The 20,383-nt window shown below is 48.8% G+C and overlaps 1 protein-coding gene and 1 long non-coding RNA gene across 10 annotated transcripts in view; one reads left to right on the forward strand and one right to left on the reverse strand.

Moving 5' to 3' along the window:
• LOC117066632 (filamin-binding LIM protein 1-like) overlaps window positions 1–20,383 on the reverse strand; it is a 52,078-nt gene that overhangs the window by 12,608 nt on the left and 19,087 nt on the right. The gene's annotated exons all lie outside the window — the stretch shown is intronic.
• Window positions 107–5,273, forward strand: LOC117066635. 2 transcript variants are annotated; one of them, XR_004430429.1, is made up of 3 exons: window positions 107–661; window positions 2,012–2,139; window positions 3,074–5,273. It is a non-coding gene; the product is annotated as an uncharacterized LOC117066635 (long non-coding RNA). The 2 variants fall into 2 exon arrangements; XR_004430430.1 differs by having other exon boundaries at window positions 117–324.

Here is a 20,383-nt window from a genome sequence, read left to right on the forward strand (position 1 = left end):
TGACAGAGCGAGACTCCGTCTCAAGAGAAAAAAAAAAAAAAAAAAAAAAAAAAAAAATGCAGGAAGCATTACATGGAAAGGACTTGTGAAAGTCCCTAGGAGCTCAGAGATACCCCCAGCCAACAGCCAGCAAGAAAACAGGAACCTCAGTCCTGCAACCACAAGGAAGTGGGTTCTGTCAACAACTTAAGTGAACCTGGAAGTCGATGCCTCCCTAGAGCCTCTGGATGAGAGCCCAGGCTGACCAACACCTTGATTTTGGCTTCCCGACATCCTAAGCAGAGACCCAGTGAAGCCTGCCCCAGATGTCTAACCTACAGAACCGTGAGCAAATAAATGACTGCTAAATTTGTGGCAATTTGTTATGCAGAAATAATACCTAATACAGGTGCCTGCACAGTGAAGGTTCCAGGGCATGGATGTTGATCCCAGGGGAGGAGGCATAGGAGGCCTTCTGATTTCTCCCACAGCCTTGAAGTTGCAGCCTCACCCTGCACTCTGGCTGTGCCCCTCCTCCACAAAGAACCATCCACGTCTTTGTTCGCACAGCTTCTGCCAGAGGCCCAAGCTTCTATGCTCAGGCTGGGAAGTTTGGGCACGAACTATGTACAGATAAACCAATTGCAGGGGAATCGCACAGCTTCTTATTATCATTATCCAGGTTTCTTATCAGTTTTCTTCTCTGTTAATTTGCCCTTGTATTTCTGCCCAGTTCTGATGCTGTTGGATCTTTCAATCCTTGGCAAAAGCAAAATCCTTTCTAGCAAGTTACTCAGGCAGGACTCCCTAATTTTTTTTTTTTTTTTTTTTTTTTTTTGAGACGGAGTCTCGCGCTGTCACCCAGGCTGGAGTGCTGTGGCCGGATCTCAGCTCACTGCAAGCTCCGCCTCCCGGGTTCACGCCATTCTCCTGCCTCAGCCTCCCGAGTAGCTGGGACTACAGGCGCCGCCACCTCGCCCGGCTAGTTTTTTGTAGTTTTTAGTAGAGACGGGGTTTCACCGTGTTAGTCAGGATGGTCTCGATCTCCTGACCTCGTGATCCGCCCGTCTCGGCCTCCCAAAGTGCTAGGATTACAGGCTTGAGCCACCGCGCCCGGCCTCAGGACTCCCTAATTAAAGACCCAGAATGGCCAGGCGCGGTGGCTCATGCGTGTAATCCCAGCATTTTGGGATGCCAAGGCGGGTAGATAGCTTGAGCCTTGGAGTTTGAGACCAACCTGGGCAACATAGGGAGACTCTGTCTCTACAAAATATAAAAATAAATTAGCTGGTCCTGGTGGCTTGCACCTGTAGTCCCAGCTCTTGGGAGGCTGAGGTGGAAGGATTGCTTGAGTCCAGGAAGTTGAGGCTACCGTGCACTATGATTGCACCAATGTACTCCAGCTTGGACACAGAGCAAGACCCTGTCTCAAAAAAAAAAAAAAAAAAAAAAAGGCCAGGCGCAGTGGCTCACACCTGTAATATCAGCACTCTGGGAGGCCAAGGTGGGCAGATTCCTTGAATCCAGAAATTTCAGACCAGCCTGGGCAGCATAGTGAAACCCCATCTCTACAAAAAATACAAAAAAATTAGCTGGACATGGTGGTACACACCTGTGGTCCCAGCCACTTGGGACGGTGAGGTGGGAGGATTCCTTGAGCCCAGAAAGCCAAGCCCACAGTGCACTATCATCATGCCACTGCACTCCTGCCTGGGTGACAGAGTGAGACCCTGTCTCAAAAACAAAAACTCAAAATGAGTTTGCTCTCTCTCCCGGTCTTGTGACCTAAATGGCTTGATTTGGGACGTGTGGCAGAGATGGTTAGCTGGCTACCAAAATCTCCATGCCCCTTTCATAGCACAGCATTGTCACTAACAACAGAGACTACATTTCCCAGCTGCCTTTGCAACTGGGTGTCTCCACATGACAAATTCCTACCAGTAGAATGTGAGCAGAAAAGCTGTGCAGCCCCTCTGAGCCAAGGCATCAAAAGCACGTGTGCTTCTTCTATCATTTCCCCCCTCTTTGCCAGCTGGATATAGGTACCAACGAGACCCTGGAAAAGGGCAGAGCCCTGAGATGGAAGAGCCTGGGTCCCTGAATCACCACATGGAAGAAAGCCACACTGTCTAATCAGGAACGCTCGTCCTGGTCTGTTACGTGAGTAAGAAATAAATTCCTAAGGTATTTGAGCTATTATACATTTGGTAGTCTATTTGTGACTGCTTTTTAGCCTACGCTTCATAATACACATCCCTCTTTGGCCCCCAGTGTAAATCAAGTTGCACAAGGTGCTGACTAAACTCCCAGGATGAAAACCTTCAAATATCCCTGTACCTCACTTTCCTTAGCTGGCTCCCATCCCTGTCTTGGTTCACACTGCTTGCTCCAAAGTCTGGCTGACTCAGCTGGCCTGGGCCATCATCCATCTGCTGTCAAATAGTGCCTGGCTCACAGCAAAAAGCACATTTATTCCCCCAAAACATAGGGTTCTTTTTTTTTCAGCAAAGGTGGTGCAGCGGCCGTGTGCGGTGGCTCAAGCCTGTAATCCCAGCACTTTGGGAGGCCGAGACGGGCGGATCACGAGGTCAGGAGATCGAGACCACCTTGGCTAACACGGTGAAACCCCGTCTCTATTAAAAAATACAAAAAACTAGCTGGGCGAGGTGGCGGGCGCCTGTAGTCCCAGCTACTCAGGAGGCTGAGGCAGGAGAATGGCGTAAACCCGGGAGGCAGAGCTTGCAGTGAGCTGAGATCCAGCCACTGCACTCCAGCCTGGGCGACAGAGCAAGACTCCATTTCAAAAAAAAAAAAAAAAAAGGGTGGTGCAGCAATATGGGAAGTAATATGACTCGCAGTCGCAGAAGCGGGCTGTGAGTCAGTACATGCTCCAGGTTCCCTTGGGACACAGTCAGGGAGCTCATGTCTTCAGTCCCAGCTCCCCTAGCAAGAGCCTCCAGTGGTGGGGTAGAGGTGGAGAAGGGCAATAGAGAGGTGGAGGAAAGCAGAAAGAGGTGACAATTCTCTCAGAAAGCAATTAAGCATTTTGTGGTGGCCCCAGGGACAACCTCAACTTTTTGTGTTTTTCCCCCAGAGAGGCTGAAGAGCTGGGGGAAGGAGAGCATCCCTAGCTACAGTTCTTCCAAACTCTGCTTGGTAATGTGGCATTGAGAGACTCTGAGAAGCTGGCTTCAGGAAGGTGGCCCCACCCTGCCTGCCCGCCACGCAGGATGCCACCTGCCGCAGCAGCGTCAGTCTCTGGTCAGGACTAGGGTAAAGATCAGTGGTGGCTCATCTTCCCTCCAACACAGCAGCGTGGGTCACCTGGATGGAACTGAAATGGGGTCCCAGATACCGCAAACCTCTCTCCCTGTCCGCTTCTGTAGTCTGGCTTGGGATTGCTGGCCCCAGCAGAGCAGGCAGGAGAGCTCTGACTGTGGATGGTGGTTGAGCCTAGACTAGGCCTGAGGGTCTCCACTGAAGCTCACAGATGGAAAAGCCCAGCTGCCAGGGGTCAGAGGCCTTGGAGGTTAGAAAATTGCAAGTCCCCATCCTTCAAGGAGCTCCAGGATGACTCTGCCTCAGCAATTTCCAGTGCAAATTTACTTTTTGTTTGTGTCAGGAAATAACAGGCTGCAGACTCCCCAGGGGCCCAGGAATCCAGCCACCGGCTTCTCCTGGCTTCTCTCGACCTTCCGTGAGCAAGACTCAGCCAGACGTACAGGGCGGCCCTGAGCTTAAATTACAACCACCTGACCATAGCTACCCTGCAGACGCCCAGACCCTGCTTAGAGAGGGTCCCTGTGGAGAGAGGAGCTTCTCCAGGCCTCTGGCTGGTTGCATGCGTGGTCTGAATTCTCCGTGCACAGGCAAGAGGCTGTCTCTACTTCCCACCCTAGGCAGCTCTTAGCACTAACCCTGAAGTGATGATGAGCCACGGAGCCAGGGTAGAAGCTACACAGTGCGTCTCACGTGACTTCCGTGACAGCTTTTCCCAAGTTTACCATCCCTCGGCGGTGGCTCACCACCCTCTCTGCCCAAATTCCTCTCAACAACTTAAATCTCTTCCCTCCATTCAGCCTCATTCCTCTCATTTTGTCACTTAGAGCTTAGGGCTTTGCTCGTTGGTTTCTTCCAAATCTTCCTTCTTCCAGTCTAGCTGGGTCCTCTGATGCCTGGTTTACAAAGATGTCTGGCCTAATCCCTATCTGCCAGCCCCTATCCCTCCCAGGGGGACCAGGAAGCCTGGGTTTGACAGGTGCAGCGCACAGGTGCTGGGCGCCCACAGGGAGTGCAGGAGGCCAAGGTCTTCCCAGGACTGGCAGCTCAGATGGCCCGGGCAGAAATAACCTGAGCCTGCTGCCCTTTCCTTCTTGGGAGTGACTCAGCGAGAAGCCGGAAGATAGAAACACAAATCCAGTCCTGGATCTTGCAGAGCCAATCATAAGGCTGTGTACGGAGAGGACCTGGAGCCAGCCATAGGGCTGGACGCTGAAAAGACGCTCAACCTCACTTAGCAGGAGAAAAGTGCAAATGAAAACTATATCCAGGCCCCATTTTCCACCGAGCAGATTGGCGGAAATGCAAGCTTTTGGGACACACTCGCTTGGCAAGAAGGCGAAGCCACTACCCCGCTTTGCTAGCAGGCTGTAAAATGATACAGTCTCCTCGGAAGACAAGTTGGCAATATCTATCTACTAAATGCATAAATTCTTTGACCCAGCAATTCTACTTGTAGAAATGGAACACCCAGCTATGCGTGCACATTTATGACATGACCCAGGCAGCATTATTTGTAGTAATGACAAAGAATTGGAGGTCCCTACATAGGTGACTGGTTCCACACTTGCAGTGTTCCCATGCAATGGGTCACAGTAGGCAGAAGAGATAACTGGAACCATTGATGGACGAATATGGAACCGTGTCCTAGATACATTGGAAAGAGGAAAAACAAAACAAAAGAAATCAAGGAGCAGAACAGGCTGTGGGGCTGGCTGGTATCAATTCTTGATGAATGGATGAAATGGCACGTTCTCGTTTGGGTAAAGGAGGGTAACAGAGAAGCAATGTCTATGCCAGTCTAATGTGTGTGCTAAGGAATATCTCTGGATGGATACCCCCAAAATTGATTTCATTGGCTTTACAGAGGCAAGCATATACCTTTTTGTAACTTGAGCATTTTGAAATATGTTAGCTGGGCCAGGTGGCACATGCCTGTAGTCCCAGCTACTTGGAAGGCTGAAGCGGAAGAATCACTTGAGGCCTGGAGTTCAAGGCTGCAGTGAGCCATGATGGGGTCTATGAATAGCCACTGCATTCCAGCCTAGGCAACACAGTGAGACCCTCATCTCTAAAAGCAATACAAATTCAAAAATATTGTTTTGAACTAGGCAAACATGTTACTTACTTTTAAAAAACAGTTTAAAAGGTGAGGCCAGGCGTGGTGGCTCATGACTGTAATCCCAGTACTTTGGAAGGCCGAGGCAAGCAGATCATGAGGTCAAGAGATCGAGCCCATCCTGGCTAACATGGTGAAACTCCATCTCTACTAAAAATACAAAAATTAGCTGGGCATGGTGGTGCTTGTCTGTAGTCCCAGATACTTGGGAGGCTGAGGCAGGAGAATCACTTGAACCCGGGAGGCGGAGGTTGCAGTGAGCCCAGATCGCGCCACTGCACTCCAACCTGGTGACAGGGCGAGGCTCTGTCTCAAAAAAAAAAAAAAAAAAAAAAAAAAAAGGTGAGCCCCAGCTCAGTAACGGAATAAAATAAAATGACACCAGTACTTGAGAGGCAAGCAAGTTCCAGGACAGAACGAGGTGGTGGAGAGAAGAGATCATTCCATTTTACATTCATATTTTGCAAACGGTTTCATTTCTGTTGCTGCTTTCAATCAGAGTGCAGTCCTTTCTTTTTGGATGAAGAAATGGAGGCTCAGGGAGGGGAGGTGACTTCGTGTAAGTCACACAGCAAGTGGCTGAACCAAAACTCACCTCCAGGTATTTTTGTTTTGTTTTGTTTTTTGAGACAGAGTTTTGTTCTTGTTGCCCAGGCTGGAGTGCAGTGGCACGATCTCAGCTAACTGCAACCTCCACCTCCTGGATTCAAGCAATTCTCCTGCCTCAGTCTCCCAAATAGCTGGGATTACAGGCACCCACCACCACATCCGTCTAATTTTTGTATTTTTAGTAGGGACAGGGTTTCACCATGTTGGCCAGGCTGGTCTCGAACTCCTGACCTCAGGTGACCCACCTGCCTTGGCCTCCCAAAGTGCTGGGATTCCAGGTGTGAGCCACCACACCCAGCCTTGTTTTGTTTTGTTTTGTTTTTGAGACAGGGTTTTCCTTTGTCACCCAGGCTGGAGTGCAGTGGCACAATCTCAGCTCACTGCAACATCTGCCGCCAGGGTTCAAGCAATCCTCCTGCCTCAGCCTCCCTAGTAGCTGGGACTACAGGCATGCACCACCACACCCGGCTAATTTTTGTATTTTTAGTACAGACAGGGTTTCACCATGTTGGCCAGGTTGGTCTCGAATTCCTGACCTCAGGTGATCCATCAGCCTCAGCCTCCCAAAGTGCTGGAATTATAGGCATGAGCCACCACACCCAGCGGCATCCAGGTTTTCGGGCTCCCCATCACATGCTTTTTTCTACCTCACCCTATAGCTGCCAAGACCTAGGGTCTTGGGTCACTGCTATCCTCATTTCCACTCTAGACCAAAGTACATATGGGCTCAGGCACCAGCTATCAGAGGATGGCTTCAGATTCTAGCTCAGCTGCATCCTACCTGAGTGACTTTTGGGAGAGTTACTTTTTGGACTGTGGTCTGTTTGTGCCCCACCTAAATTCATATGTTGAAACTTTCTCTCCAATGCGATGGTATTAAGAGGCGGGGCGTTTGGGAGGTGATTAGATTATAAAAGAGGCTGGAGTTCCGGGCGCTGTGGCTCACGCCTGTAATCCCAGCACTTTGGGAGGCCGAGGCAGGTGGATCACCTGAGGTTGGGAGTTCGAGACCAGCCTGACCAACATGGAGAAACCCTGTCTCTACTAAAAATACAAAATTAGCCGGGCATGGTGGTGCATGCCTGTAATCCCAACTACTCAGGAGGCTGAGGCGGGAGAATCGCTTGAACTTGGGAGGTGAAGGTTGCAGTGAACCGTGATCGCGCCATTGCACTCTGGACAATAAGACAATATTCTGTCTCAAAAGAAAAAAAATTCATTTTTCTTAATTCACCTCCCCTTCCTTGTTTCTATTTACTTCCAAAAATTCATATATAGTAAAACTGGCCAGGCACAGTGGCTCACACCTGTAATCCCAGCACTTTGGGAGGCCAAGGAGGGCAGATCATTTGAGGTCAGGAGTTTGAGACCAGCATGGGCAACATGGTAAAACCCTGTCTCTACTAAAAATACAGAAATTAGCCTGGATGTGGTGGTGGGTGCCTGTAATCCCAGCTACTCAGGAGGCTGAGGCAGGAGAATCACTTGAACCTGAGAGATGGAGGTTACAGCGGGCCGAGATGGCACCACTGCACTCCAGCCTGGGCCCTGGGTGACAGAGTGAGACACAGTCTCAGAAAATAAAAATATATAAATATAAATAAATAAATAAAATTAACATATAGTAAAGTTGATTTTTGTTGTTGTTGCTTCGATTTGCATAATCACCATCACAATCAGGATACAGATGGTTCCATCGCCCCAAGAAACCTCCTCGAGTCCCCTTCAGGGAGCCACATTCTTTCCCCACCCCAGCCTGTGCCTAGAAATCACTTATATGTTCTCTGTCCCTGTAATTTTGTCTTCTGGAGAACGTCATAGAAATGGAATTTTATGGCTGGGCACAGTGGTTCACGCCTTTAATTCCAGCACTTTGGGAGGCTGAGGAGGGTGGATCACGAGGTCAGGCGATCAAGACCATCCTGGCTAATGCGGTGAAACCCCATCTCTACTAAAAATACAAAAAAATTAGCCGGGCGAGGTGGCAGGCACCTGTAGTCCCAGCTACTCGGGAGGCTGAGGCAGGAGAACGGCGTGAACTCAGGAGGCGGAGCTTACAGTGAGCCAAGATTGTGCCACTGTACTCCAGCCTGGGTGACAGAGTGAGACTCCATCTCAGAGAAAAAAAAAAAAAGAAATGGAATTTTACATGATATAACCTTTGGACTGGCTCTTTTCTCTAGAATAATGCCTTTGAGGTTCATCGCAGATGTTGTGTATATCAATAGTTCATTTGGTTTAATTACTGTGTAGTATTCCATTGTATGGGGATACTGTAGTTTGTTTATCCATTCATTCATTGAAGGACATTTGGGTTGTTTCCAGTTTTCGGTGATTATGAATAGAGCTGCTGTAGATACTTGTGCAAAGATTTTTGTGTGAACAAACGTTTTCATTTCTCTAGGCAGTAATTCTCAACTGGAGGCAATTTTGCCTCCCATGGGACATTTGGCAATGACTCTGACATTTATGATTGTCAAGGTGAAGCGCTGCTGGCATCTGGTTGGCAGAGGTCAGGGATGCTGCAAAACAACCTGTAATACATAGGACAGTCCCCACAACAAGGAATGATCTGGTCCAAAATATCAATAGCACTGAGGCTGAGAAACCCTGGTCTTGGGAATACACAGAAGTGAAATTGTTGGTCATGTGGTATGACATGGTTTGGCTGTGTCCCCACCCAAATCTCATCTTGAATTGTAATTCCCAGAATCCCCATGTGTCATGGGAGGGACCTGGGGGGAAGTAATTGAATCATGGGAGCGGTTACCCCCATGCTGCTGTTCTCATGATAGTAAGTGAGTTCTCACAAGATCTGATTGTTTTACAAGGGGCTTTCCCCTCCTTCACTCTTCACTTCTCCTTGCTGCTGCCATGTGAAGAAGGATATGTTTGTTTCCCCTTCTGCCATGATTTTAAGTTTCCTGAGGCCTCACCAGCTGTGCAGAACTGTGAGTCAATTAAACCTTTTCCCTTTATAAATTACCCAGTCTTGGGTATGTCTTTATTAGCAGCATGAGAGCAGAATAACACATGATATGTGTATGCTTCACTCTATAAAAAATTGCCAAACTGTTTTCCATAGTGACTTTACCATTTTGCATTTCTACCAACAATGTTGAAGGTTTTAGGTGCTTTACATCTTTGGCAGTGTTTGACATTGTCAATCTTTTTAATTTTATCCATTATACTAGGCGTGTGGTGGTATCTCATCATGCCTTTAATTTGCATTTCCTTGACGGCTAATAATGTTAAATATCTTTTCATGAGCTTATTTGCCATCTGTGTATCCACTTTGGTAAAGTGTCTATTCAAATCTTTTGCCCCTTTCAAGTTGGATTTATTTATTTCTTGTTGTTGAATTTTAAGGGTTCTTTATATATTATGGATCACGTTTCTTTGTGGAATATGTGATTTGCATCTTCTCTCATTCTATTTTTTGTTTTTCCATTCTCTTAACAGTGTCTTTCACACAGCAAAATTTTTAATTTTGGTGAAGTTCAATGTCTTACTCCATTTTGTGCTCCTACAAGTACTACAGACTGGCTGGGCATCGTGTCTCACGCCTCTAATCCCAGCACTTTGGAAGGCCGAGGTGGGAAGATCACTTGAGGTCAGGAGTTCAAGAACAGCCTGGCCAACATGGTGAAACCCCATCTCTACTAAAAATACAAAACTTAGCTGGGCACGGTGGTGGGTGTCTGTAATTCCAGCTACTCGGGAGGCTGAGGCAGGAGAATTGCTTGAACCTGGGAGGCAGAGGTTACAGTGAGCTGAGATGGTACCACTGCACTCCAACCTGGGCAACAGAGCGAGACTCTGTCTCAAAATAATAATAAAAGTTAACATTTGAGGAAGGTATGAGGTTTAGGTTGAGGTCCCCTCCTTTTTTAAAATGTGGATGTCAATCATTGCAACCATGTGTTGAAAAGATTGCTCTCCTTCGTTAAATTACGTCTTGTCAAAACTGATGGAATTGACATCTTTGTCAAAAATCAGTTGGGTTTACTTGTGTTTGGTCTATGTCTGTGTTCTCTACTCACTCTCATTGACTGCTGGCCTCTACCCATTTGCCAATACCCCATTGTCTTGACGATTGCCACTTTATCATAAGTCTTCAAGGAGAGTAGTGTGATTATAAGTCCTATTGCTTTATTATTCTTCTTTATCAAAATTGTTTGGCTTTTCCAATTCTTTTGCCCTTCCATAGACATTTTAGAATCATCTGTCTGTATCTACCACCTTTCCTTGTTTTTAACTTATTTTTACAAGGCATAGGCTTATGATGACCCAATTTTACTCTTTGTTCTAGGTAGGATTTTGACACTCAGAGTTCTAGGTAGAACCTTTGGGTAGGTTCCAAGGAAGGGAGAAATGCTGATTTTATAGAAAACTCAAAAAAACAGCCATTCGCCTGCTTCTTGGGAGAACAGATTGCCTTTTGCCTAAGGCATGTGAAGTGTGCAGATTTGCTTTCTTTTCTCACTGTGGAGTTGGTCTGTGCATTTTGTTCTCCACTAGTTTGCAAGGCCAAGTTATAGTCACTTTTTTGACAGCCAAATGGTAAGAACACTTCTGACTCGTCCTGGAAGGTATTACTTATCCTTTTGAAACATGTTTTTCATCAGGTCAAATCGCTTGCCTGAAACTGCACCTACAATTTCTTCTAAAGGTAGAGCGAGAGTTCATCTTGTCTTGTTCTGGGATTGTCAGATCTGAACACACTGCCTTCCAATTCTCTGGTTTCTAGAATAGACAAGACTGCCACTCAACACCAAAGCTAAGAGAAGGATTGAAGTGAGTGGGAATCACTAAAAGAATCCTACTGGCCTTCTTCCTGGGACTGGGGAGCCAGCTGTCCTTTGCCCTTCCACTCCCAGCTCCCCAGTCCTGGACCTGGGAAGACTCCCCTGCTCCAGCCCTCCCTGCACCCCTGAGAGGCCTGGAGAGCCAAGGCCTCTAGAGCAGGTCGCTGTCTCGTTTACTACCTGAAACGAGGCCTCTGAGTTTTCTGTTTGTGGAACAAGATGATCAGCTTGGGGAAGAGAAGTCATGGGCCACTCATTAGGACAGCCAGTCCCAGGGGAAAGAGAAATGGGCGAGGCCTGGGATGTAGGAGCTCTTTCTGGCTCTGTCGCTGGCTTGCTACTATACCTGGAACAAAGAATGACTTCCTCAAGCCCCTTGTGCTCACCTATAAACTGGCAGCTATGCGATCTGACCTGCTCATCTCATAGAATTGTTGCAAGACTCAAACAATCAAGCAAGTTTTCCAGAAAACATCTGGAAAGAGGCAGCCCAAACTGTTCAGAATGGCTTCTCTAGGGAAGAGGATATGGGAGCCAATGGAGAGAACTGCGGTTATTCTGCTTTTGTCTTCAATTAATTCTGATCTTGTTTCGAAATGGTTTAACAAATATGGATTCCTTTTGTGATTGAAAAAGTTTGTAGGCCAGGCATGGTGGCTCACACTTGTAATCCCAACACTTTGGGAGGCCGAGGCAGGAGGATTGTTTGAGCCTAGGAGTTTGAGACCAGCCTGGGCAACGTAGCGGGACCCCGTCTCTAATGTGAATAATAAAAAATAGGCCTGCATGGTGGCTAATACCTGCAATTCCAACCCTTTGGGAGGCGAAGGTGAGAGGATCCCTTGAGCCCAGCAGTCTGAGACCAGCCTGGGCAACAGAGTGGAACCCATGTCTACAAGTAATTTTAAAGATTAGCTGGGCATGGTGGTGCACACCTATAGTCCCAGCTACTTGGGAAGCTGAAGTGGGAGGATTGCCTGAGTTCAGGAGGTCAAGACTGCAGTGAGCCATGATTGTATCACTGCACTCCAGCCTGGGCAGCAGAGCAAGACCCTGTGTCAAAAAAAAAAAAAAAAAGTTTGTAAATGTTCACATGTATGGTAATGTAATAATGTGTTTTGTGGTCTTCAAAAGTCTCCAGCCCTGCTAAGCTGCCAGTTACCCTTCTTAGCCTGTGTTGTGAGTTGCTTAGCTCAGAGTCACTCACATCGGTTTCACAGCATGACAGGCTGAGCCCAGGGATATTTGAAACCTGAGGGTGTTGATGAAATCGGCTAGGATGGGGACCTGGGTTGAGGTCCCCTCCATGGCTTCTGTTGACTGTGAGTCTGGCTTCTGCCTCCTCTTTCTGAGCCTCCCAGGCATGGGGCATGTGTTTCTCCCTGACTATCTGGCCAGCCCAGCCTGCAGGCAGGCACTATGGTGCCAGAAAGAGCACTGCTGCTGAACAGAATAGAGTCAGCACAAAACACATTAAAAAATCAATCACTGGGGCAGCAGCCCACCAGAGTAAGGGACCTGGGCACAGAGGCCATCCTCCCAAGGAGCTGGTGCAGCTGGGGGCTCAGGGCATGCCAACGGCTCAGCAGGTGCAGTGGCCAGCCTGGCCAGTATTCCAAGCACAAAGACACAGCCAGGGGCTGGCACAACTTCACCAGGCAGCAAGGAGCAATGGGGTCGTGTGCCTCTATACGTGCTTAGTTGCTGTTTGGAAGCCGCTCGCAGGTGGAATACGTGTTCTGATCCCCCCATATGGCTGAGATCTGTCCAGGGCAGGCCTTCCCTTCCTCAGAGCCCCTCCCACATCTGAGAAAAGAGCTGCAGATGCCAGGATACCCCAGGAGCAAGGAAAGGCACCCAAGAAAGAGACCACCGCTGTTCCTAATGGGGCAGTCCTGACTGTCACTCTGACCAATGACAGGAGGGCAGAACCCCTAGGGCCTCTCTTTGTGGAGAGGGCAGGGAAGGCAGGGAGCCCAGCCTCTCCAGCCAGCCACACCAATCAGGTCGCATTCACAGATGAGCTCGTTAGGGGCTCACTCAGGAATTCACCTCCCGGCCCCAGGCTCTGCAGACATTTTTGGGTATGGTGGGGCTGGGATTCCTTGTGTGCTGAAAACAAGTTCTGTCCTGTCCTCCTGCCGCTACCTGGACCTGCAGGGGAGGGGGTACTAGTTGTCCTGCGCTAGTGGCTGTCCCGAGCCTGAGGGGGGCTGCAGCTGCTCAGTGAGCAGGGTGGCCCCTGAGAATCGGTGGGGAGGACCCAGTCCTCAGTCAGCACCACTCCGACCCCCACCCTGCTCCCCTCCTGAACAAGTCCAGCGCACGGGGTTGGGACACAGACACAGATACCACATCCAATGAACTGTCTCTGATTGGAAACACAAATCTCTCCCCTTTTCTATCAGGAGCCCAGACAGAAACCATCTCATGCAGAGCGTATCCTGAGGCCCCACCGCCTCCCCAGTTCAGGGCTCAGCAAATTTTTCTGTAAAGAGTCAAATAGCAAACATTTTCAACTTCGTTCATGACCACATGGTCTCTATCACTATTCAGCTCTGCCAGTACAGCATGAAAGCAGACAGGCAACAAGGCAACAAATGGGCATGGCCGTGTTCCAATAAAACTTTATTTATACAAACAGGTGGCAGGCTGGATTTGGTTTGTGGACTGTAGTTTGCTGACCCAGCTGTAATTCGCCAGGCACCTCCTAGGGCAGGTCTGAGCACTCTTTAGGATCAGCTGTCCTCCCAAGTAGCTGGGACTATAGGTGCCCGCCACCACGCCCAGCTAAGTTTTGTATTTTTGGTAGAGATGGGGCTTCAGTATGTTGGCCAGGCTGGTCTCGAACTCCTGACCTTAAGTGATCTGCCCGCCTCAGCCTCCCAAAGTGCTGGGATTACAGGCGTGAGCCACCGCTCCTGGCCCCGTAGTTTCCTTTTGACTACAGCTAAATCTATGTGCCCTTGAGCAAGTTGTTGCTTCTCTGAGCCTCAGTTTCCTCACCTGTAAAATGGGGATAAAAAGATGAAACTCAGGCAGGGCCTTATGGGTCATGCCTATAATCCCAGCCCTTTCGGAGGTTGAGACAGGCAGATAGCTTGAGCTCAGGAGTTTTAGACCAGCCTGGGCAACATGGTAAAACCCTATCTCTACAAAAAATACAAAAATTAGCCAGGTTTGGCAGCACGTGCCTGTGGTCCCAGCTACTTGGCAGACTGAGGCAGGAGAATTGCTTGAGCCTGGGAAGTTGAGGCTGCATTGAGCAGGGATCATGTCACTGCAATGTAGCTGGGTGACAAAGAAAGACCCTGTCTCAATAAATAAATAAATAAATAAATAAACTAAAAAAATGAGGCAGGAGAATTGCTTGAATCTGGGAGGCGGAGGTTGCAGTGAGCCGAGATCGCGCCACTGTACTCCAGTTTAGGCCACAGAGCAAGACTGTATCTCAAAAACAAACAAACAAAGGAAAATATGAAAGCCAATATACAAGAAGAGAAGGACAGGAGTGGGTGAGGAGCCTTGGGAACCTCCACAGACAAAAGGCAGATGAGAAGCTTTATTGGGATAACTACGGTTTCATGTTTTGCAGAAGAAGAGGGCAGTGCCTCTGAGCCACCATGGACTCAGCTGGGGTCCTATCTCTGGTACACCTGCCGGGCTTTCCTGGGAAGCTAATGGCCCTTGGTGGAAAGGCTCCTTGGCGGTTTATGGGATGAGCATCCCAGTGGCTGCATAAGGGGTTGAGTAGCATCCCTCACTATTTAATAGTCTATCTGGAATCTCAGAATGTGACCGATTTGGAAATAGGGTCTTTACAGATAGAATTAAGGTAAGGACGAGGTGCAGTGCCTCACACCTATAATCCTAGCACTTTGGGAGGCCTAGGTGGGCAGATAGCTCGAGCCCAGGAGTTTGAGACCAGCCTGAGCAACATGGCAAAACCTTGTCTCTACAAAAAATACAAAAATTAGGCAAGTGTGGTGGTGCACACCTGTAGTCCCAGCTACTCAGGAGGCTGAGGCAGGAGCATTGCTTGACACCAGGAGGTGGAGGCTGCAGTGAGCTGTGACTGTGTCACTGTGCTCCAGACTGGGCAACAGAGTGAGACCCTGTCTCAAAAAAAAAAAAAAAAAAAGGAAGAAGAAGGTAAGGACCTAGATAAGATCATACAAGATTAGGATGGGCCCAAAATTCAATGAAAATGTCCCTATAGGAACCAAAAAAGGACATACTGAGACTTACAGGAGAAGGCCCTGTGACAATGGGACAGAGATTGGAACGCTGAGGATTTCTGGGAGTCCCCAAAGCTAGAGGAATGGAACAGGTTCTTCCCCAGAACCTCCAGAAGGAAGCCGCCCTGCCCACACCTTGATCTTGGACATCTGGCCTGAGAACTGTGAGAGGATAAATATCTCTGTAGTCATCCCGTTTATACGAATTTCTTTCATCAGTGACAGGAAATGAATATTTTATGTGTGAACTTCGGTTTTGTTTTGTTTTGTTTTTCTTTTTGAGACAGGGTCTCGCTCTGTCACCCAGGCTGGAGTGCAGCCTCCTGAGTAGCTGGGATTACAGGTGTGGGCCACCACATCCAGCTAAGTTTTGTATTTTTAGTGAAGACAGTGTTACGCCATGTTGGCCAGGCTGGTCTCAAACTGCTGACCTCAGGTGATCCACCGGCCTCGGCCTCGCAAAGTGCTGGGATTACAGGCGTGAGCCACCACGCCCAGCATGTATATGTGAAATCTGGAGGGTGGTTCCCAATGTCCCTGGTTCCCAGCCACTCTGAGGTCCCCAGTGATGATTATAGAATGAGAGAATGGGCAGATAAAGGGACAAAGAAAGACAGAAATCAGCTGGCGAGGCAGGAGATGGCTTGGAAAGCTGGGGAGCAGTGCCAGTTTAAGGGAAGCCACTGGAGGGGGCCCGGAGGAGGGGTGAGGCCAGAAAACACCCAGGAGAGGTGAGGTTGGCTGCGCATGGCATCGGCTCCTCTAAGCCTGAGAAATGTAAACACGTGGAGCTGTGGCCAGTTCTTTACCCAAGAGATAGCCAGTTCAATGAAAAGTTTGGTTGGCTTTGGCACCTGTGCCTACACAGCTGCCCACTGGACAATCAGAAGCCACCCCCATGTAGCCACACAACTGCCTGGTCAGAGCTGTGGTCAGGATGTGGGAGGGAGGCCAGGCTGGATGGTGGCCAGGGACAGGCCTCTGTATCTTGGCCCTGACCTTGGTGGCCCAGGGCTCTAATTCCCATTGCACCGGGCAACCCAGCAGCACCTGGACAGCTGGGGAGGGGCTAAGGCTGTTCAGTGGCTTTTCTTTTCAGGGATCTCTGCTGCTCCCCACACTCTCCAGCCAAAGCCAGGGCCCTACATTGTCACAGTGACAAACCTTCTAACCTGGGCAGCTGAGGAGGCTTAGAATTGGGACTGGCCCTCGTTTCGGGTGGTAGTGGGCATCACTTCCTTTCCTCCCTGTCACTGTCCCATTGATGGGTACAGTCCCTTTCTCCACCACCCCATTTAATCTAGGGTGTCTTGACCAAAAGAATATGGTGGTGTCAGCATGTGACTCTGTGCCAGGTGTGCCTGGAGCCCTGGAGAGAACTGGCAATGTCTACCTGCTCTTGAAGCCAGGAGCTTACATTTAAGAAGCCTGGGGCTGGGTGCAGTGGCTCACACCTGTAATCCTACCATTTTGGGAGGCCAAGGCAGGAGGATCATTTGAGTCCAGGAGTTGGAGACCAGTCTGGGCAACAGTGACACCTCATCTCTACAAAATATAAAATTAGCTGGGTGTGGTGGTACATACCTGTGGTCCCAGTTACTCGGGAAGCTCAGATGGGAGGATTGCTTAGGCCTGGGAGGAGTCTGCAGTGAGCTGAAATTATGTGACTGCACTCCAGCCTGGGCAACAAAGCAAGACCCTTCCCCTCCCACAAAAAAAAAAAAAAAAAAAAAGCAGCAGCAGCAGCCAGGCTGTACTGCTGGAGAGGCCACATGGAGGAGCCCTGAGTCACCATCTTGGACATCCAGCCTGGTTGAGCCTTCAGATGACCACAGCCCCCGCGGCTATCTGCTTGCAGCTACACAGAGATCCCTGAGGAAGACCTGGCCGGTTGAGCTCCATCAACCCACACAATCATGAGAGAGAAAAATAAATTGTGTTAAGCCACTAAGTTTTGGGGTAGTATGTTCACACAGCCGTCTCCTTTCCCAACCTCATTCACTGGCTACTTGGGGGCCACAAGGACCCCCAAGCCCCAAAATCCACAGCCCCTTGTTAATGATTTTACCTAGTGGTATCCCTGGTGAGACCAGTCCGGGTGACAGGGTAGAGTTGCTGGGTGGCACTCCTTCTGGGGTTGATAGGAAATCTTTACATTAAAATCCACAAATATTTGTAAAACAGCTGGATGTTTGCAGCACTCGGAGGAGTAAAACAGCACACAATACCTTTTATTTGAAGAGCAGTAACGAGTGTTCCAAGCACTCTAATATATTTCATCACATTTCACCCGTGATAACCATGAAAGGCAGCCGGGCAGGCATCCTCCCTTTTGTGATCGAGCAGGAAACTACATTAAGGCCACACAAATAGAAACGGCAAAGCCAGGGCTGGAAGCCAGGTTGTCTGGCTACCGGTCCACAGGCCTCCTTTCATTGCATCCCTGTTGTCTTCGAACCATCTGAAGAGCAGTTTTCTTTTTTTATTTTTATTTATTATTTATTTTTCTTTCCTTTTTTTTTTTTTTCTTTTTCTTTTTTTTTCTTTTTTTTGAGATGGAATCTCGCTCTGTCACCCAGGCTGGAGTGCAGTGGCATGATCTCGGCTCACTGCAACCTCCACCTCCAGGATTCAAGCGATTCTCCTGCCTCAGCCTCCTGAGTAGCTGGGATCACAGGCAGGTGTGCCACCATGCCCGGCTAATTTTTTTTGTAATTTTAGTAGAGACGAGGTTTCGCCATGTTGGCCAAGCTGGTCACGAACTCCTGACCAGGCCAGGCGCGGTGGCTCATGCCTATAAACCCAACACTTTGGGAGGTTGAGGCAGGTGGGTCACTTGAGGTCAGGAGTTTGAGACCATCCCAGCCAATATGGTGAAACCTCGTTTCTACTGAAAATACAAAAATACAAAAATTAGCCGAGTGTGGTGGCGGGCGACTGTACTCCCAGCTACTTAGGAGGTTGAGGCATGAGAATCGCTTGAACTCAGGAGGCAGAGGTTGCAGTGAGCCAGGGTCGCACCACTGCACTCCAGCCTTGGTTACAGAGTGAGATGCTATCTCAAAAAAATAAAATAAAATAAAAACAAATAAATAAATATACAAAGTGACTTAAAAGAATTGCCCACCTATGCTGCTATCTGCTGATTATGTCACTGACAAGGCAGGCCAGTCTAATCATCACTCTTTCCTCAGCTTCCATGATCGGGATTTCTCCCAGCACTGCAGTAATGAAGGTGACACTGACTCATATGTACACAGGGCTTTTCATATCATAAAGCCTGGGTTGTAGGTTAAATTGTGCTCCTCACCACTCCCGCCCAAAGATACCTGAAGTTCTAACCCCCTGAAACTGTGAATGTTATCTTATTTGGAAATACGGTCTTTGCAGATAAAATCAAGTGACAATGATGTCATAGTCGATTAGGGTGGACCTAATCCAATAGGACTGGTGTTCTTATAAGAAGGCCAAGTGAGGAGACACAGGGCATAGGGAGGCTGTGTAACAACAGAAGCAAGCAAGCATGGTGGCTCATGCCTATAATCCCAGGACTTCGGGAGGCTGAGGCAGGAGGACCGCTTTAGTCCAGGAGTTCGAGAGCAGCCTGGGCAACATGGTGAAATCTCGTCTCTATGAAAAACATAAAAAGCAGCTGGGTGTGGTGGTGTATGCCTGTGGTACCAGCCATTCGGAAGGCTAAGGCAGGAGGATCACTTGAGCCAGGAGCCTGAGGCTGCAGTGAGCTGTGATTGTACCACTGCACTCCAGCCTGAGCAACAGGGCAAGACTCTGTTTCAAAAAACAACAGCAAGCCAGGCGCAGTGGCTCATGCCTGTAATCCCAGCCCTTTGGGAGGCCAAGGCGGGCGGATCATAAGGTCAGGAGATCGAGACCATCCTGACTAACACAGTGAAACCCCGTCTCTACTAAAAATACAAAAAATTATCCAGGTGTGGTGGCGAACGCCTGTAGTCCCAGCTACTCGGGAGGCTGAGGCAGGAGAATGGCATGAACCCAGGAGACGGAGCTTGCAGTGAGCCGAGATTGCGCCACTGCACTCCAACCTGGGCAACACAGTGAGACTCGGTCTCAAAAAAGAAAAACAACAACAACAACAACAACAAAAAGAGACTGGAGTGATGCTACTGCAAGCCAAGAAGTGCCAACCAATTGCCTGCGGCTACCAGAAGCTGGAAGGAACAAGGAAGGATTCTTCCTGAGAGATTTCAGAGGGAACATGGCTTTGCTGACACCTTGATTACTGGAGTTAGCCACCATGCCCAGCCAATAGTTGACTTCTGTTTCTCCTTTTCATTTATTTTTTTGAGGCAGAGTCTTGCTCTATTGCCCAGGCTGGAGTGCAGTGGTACAAACATGGCTCACTGCAGCCTTGACCTCTTGGGTTCAGGTGACTCTCCCAAATAGCTGGAACCACAGGAACATCATGACTGGCTAATTTTTGTATTTTTAGCAGAGATGGGGTCTCACTATGTTGCCCAGGCTAGTCTTGAACTCCTGAGCTGCTGACATGCATTAGCCACTGCACCTGGCCAGTTGACATCTTGACTACAGCTTCATGACACCTTCATCCAGAACCCTCACTTAAACCACTCCCTCATTCCTGATCCACAGACACTGCATGTTATCCTACATGTTTACTGCTTCACACCACTACACTTTGTGCTAAGTAGCTAATACATTTGTCCTATCCCATCAGACACAGCATGCATAGTGGTTAAAAGTCAACTATTGGCCGGGCGCGGTGGCTCACGCCTGTAATCCCAGCACTTTGGGAGGCCGAGGCGGGTGGATCACCTGAGGTCAGGAGCTGATCTGAGACCAGCCTGGCTAACATGGTGAAATCCCATGTCTATTAAAAATACGAAAAATTAGCCGGGTGTGGTGGCATGCACCTGTAGTCCCAGCTCCTCGGGAGGCTGAGGCAGGAGAATCACTTGAACCCGGGAGGAGGAGGTTGCAGTGAGCTGAGATCGTGCCATTGCACTACAGCTTGGGCAACAAGAGAGAAACTCCATCTCAAAAAAAAACAAAGTCAACTATTGGCTGGATGCAGTGGCTCATGTCTGTAATCTCATCACTTTGGGAGGCTGGGAGGCAAGAGGATCGCTGGAGGCCAGGAGTTCAAGACCAGCCTGGGCAACATGGCAAGACCCTATCTCTATAAAAAAATTAAAAATAAAAAATTTAGCCAGGCATGGCGTGCCTGTGGTTCCAGATACCCAGGAGGATCACCTGAGCCCAGGAGGTCGAGACTGCAATGAGCTATGTTTGCACCACTGAGCTCCAGCCTGGGTGACAGAGCAAAACCCTGTCTCAAATATTGGCTGGGC

Source organism: Trachypithecus francoisi, unplaced genomic scaffold (assembly GCF_009764315.1).
Source record: "Trachypithecus francoisi isolate TF-2019V2 unplaced genomic scaffold, Tfra_2.0 Lachesis_group20, whole genome shotgun sequence".
In the NCBI taxonomy this organism is placed as follows: Eukaryota; Metazoa; Chordata; class Mammalia; order Primates; family Cercopithecidae; genus Trachypithecus; species Trachypithecus francoisi.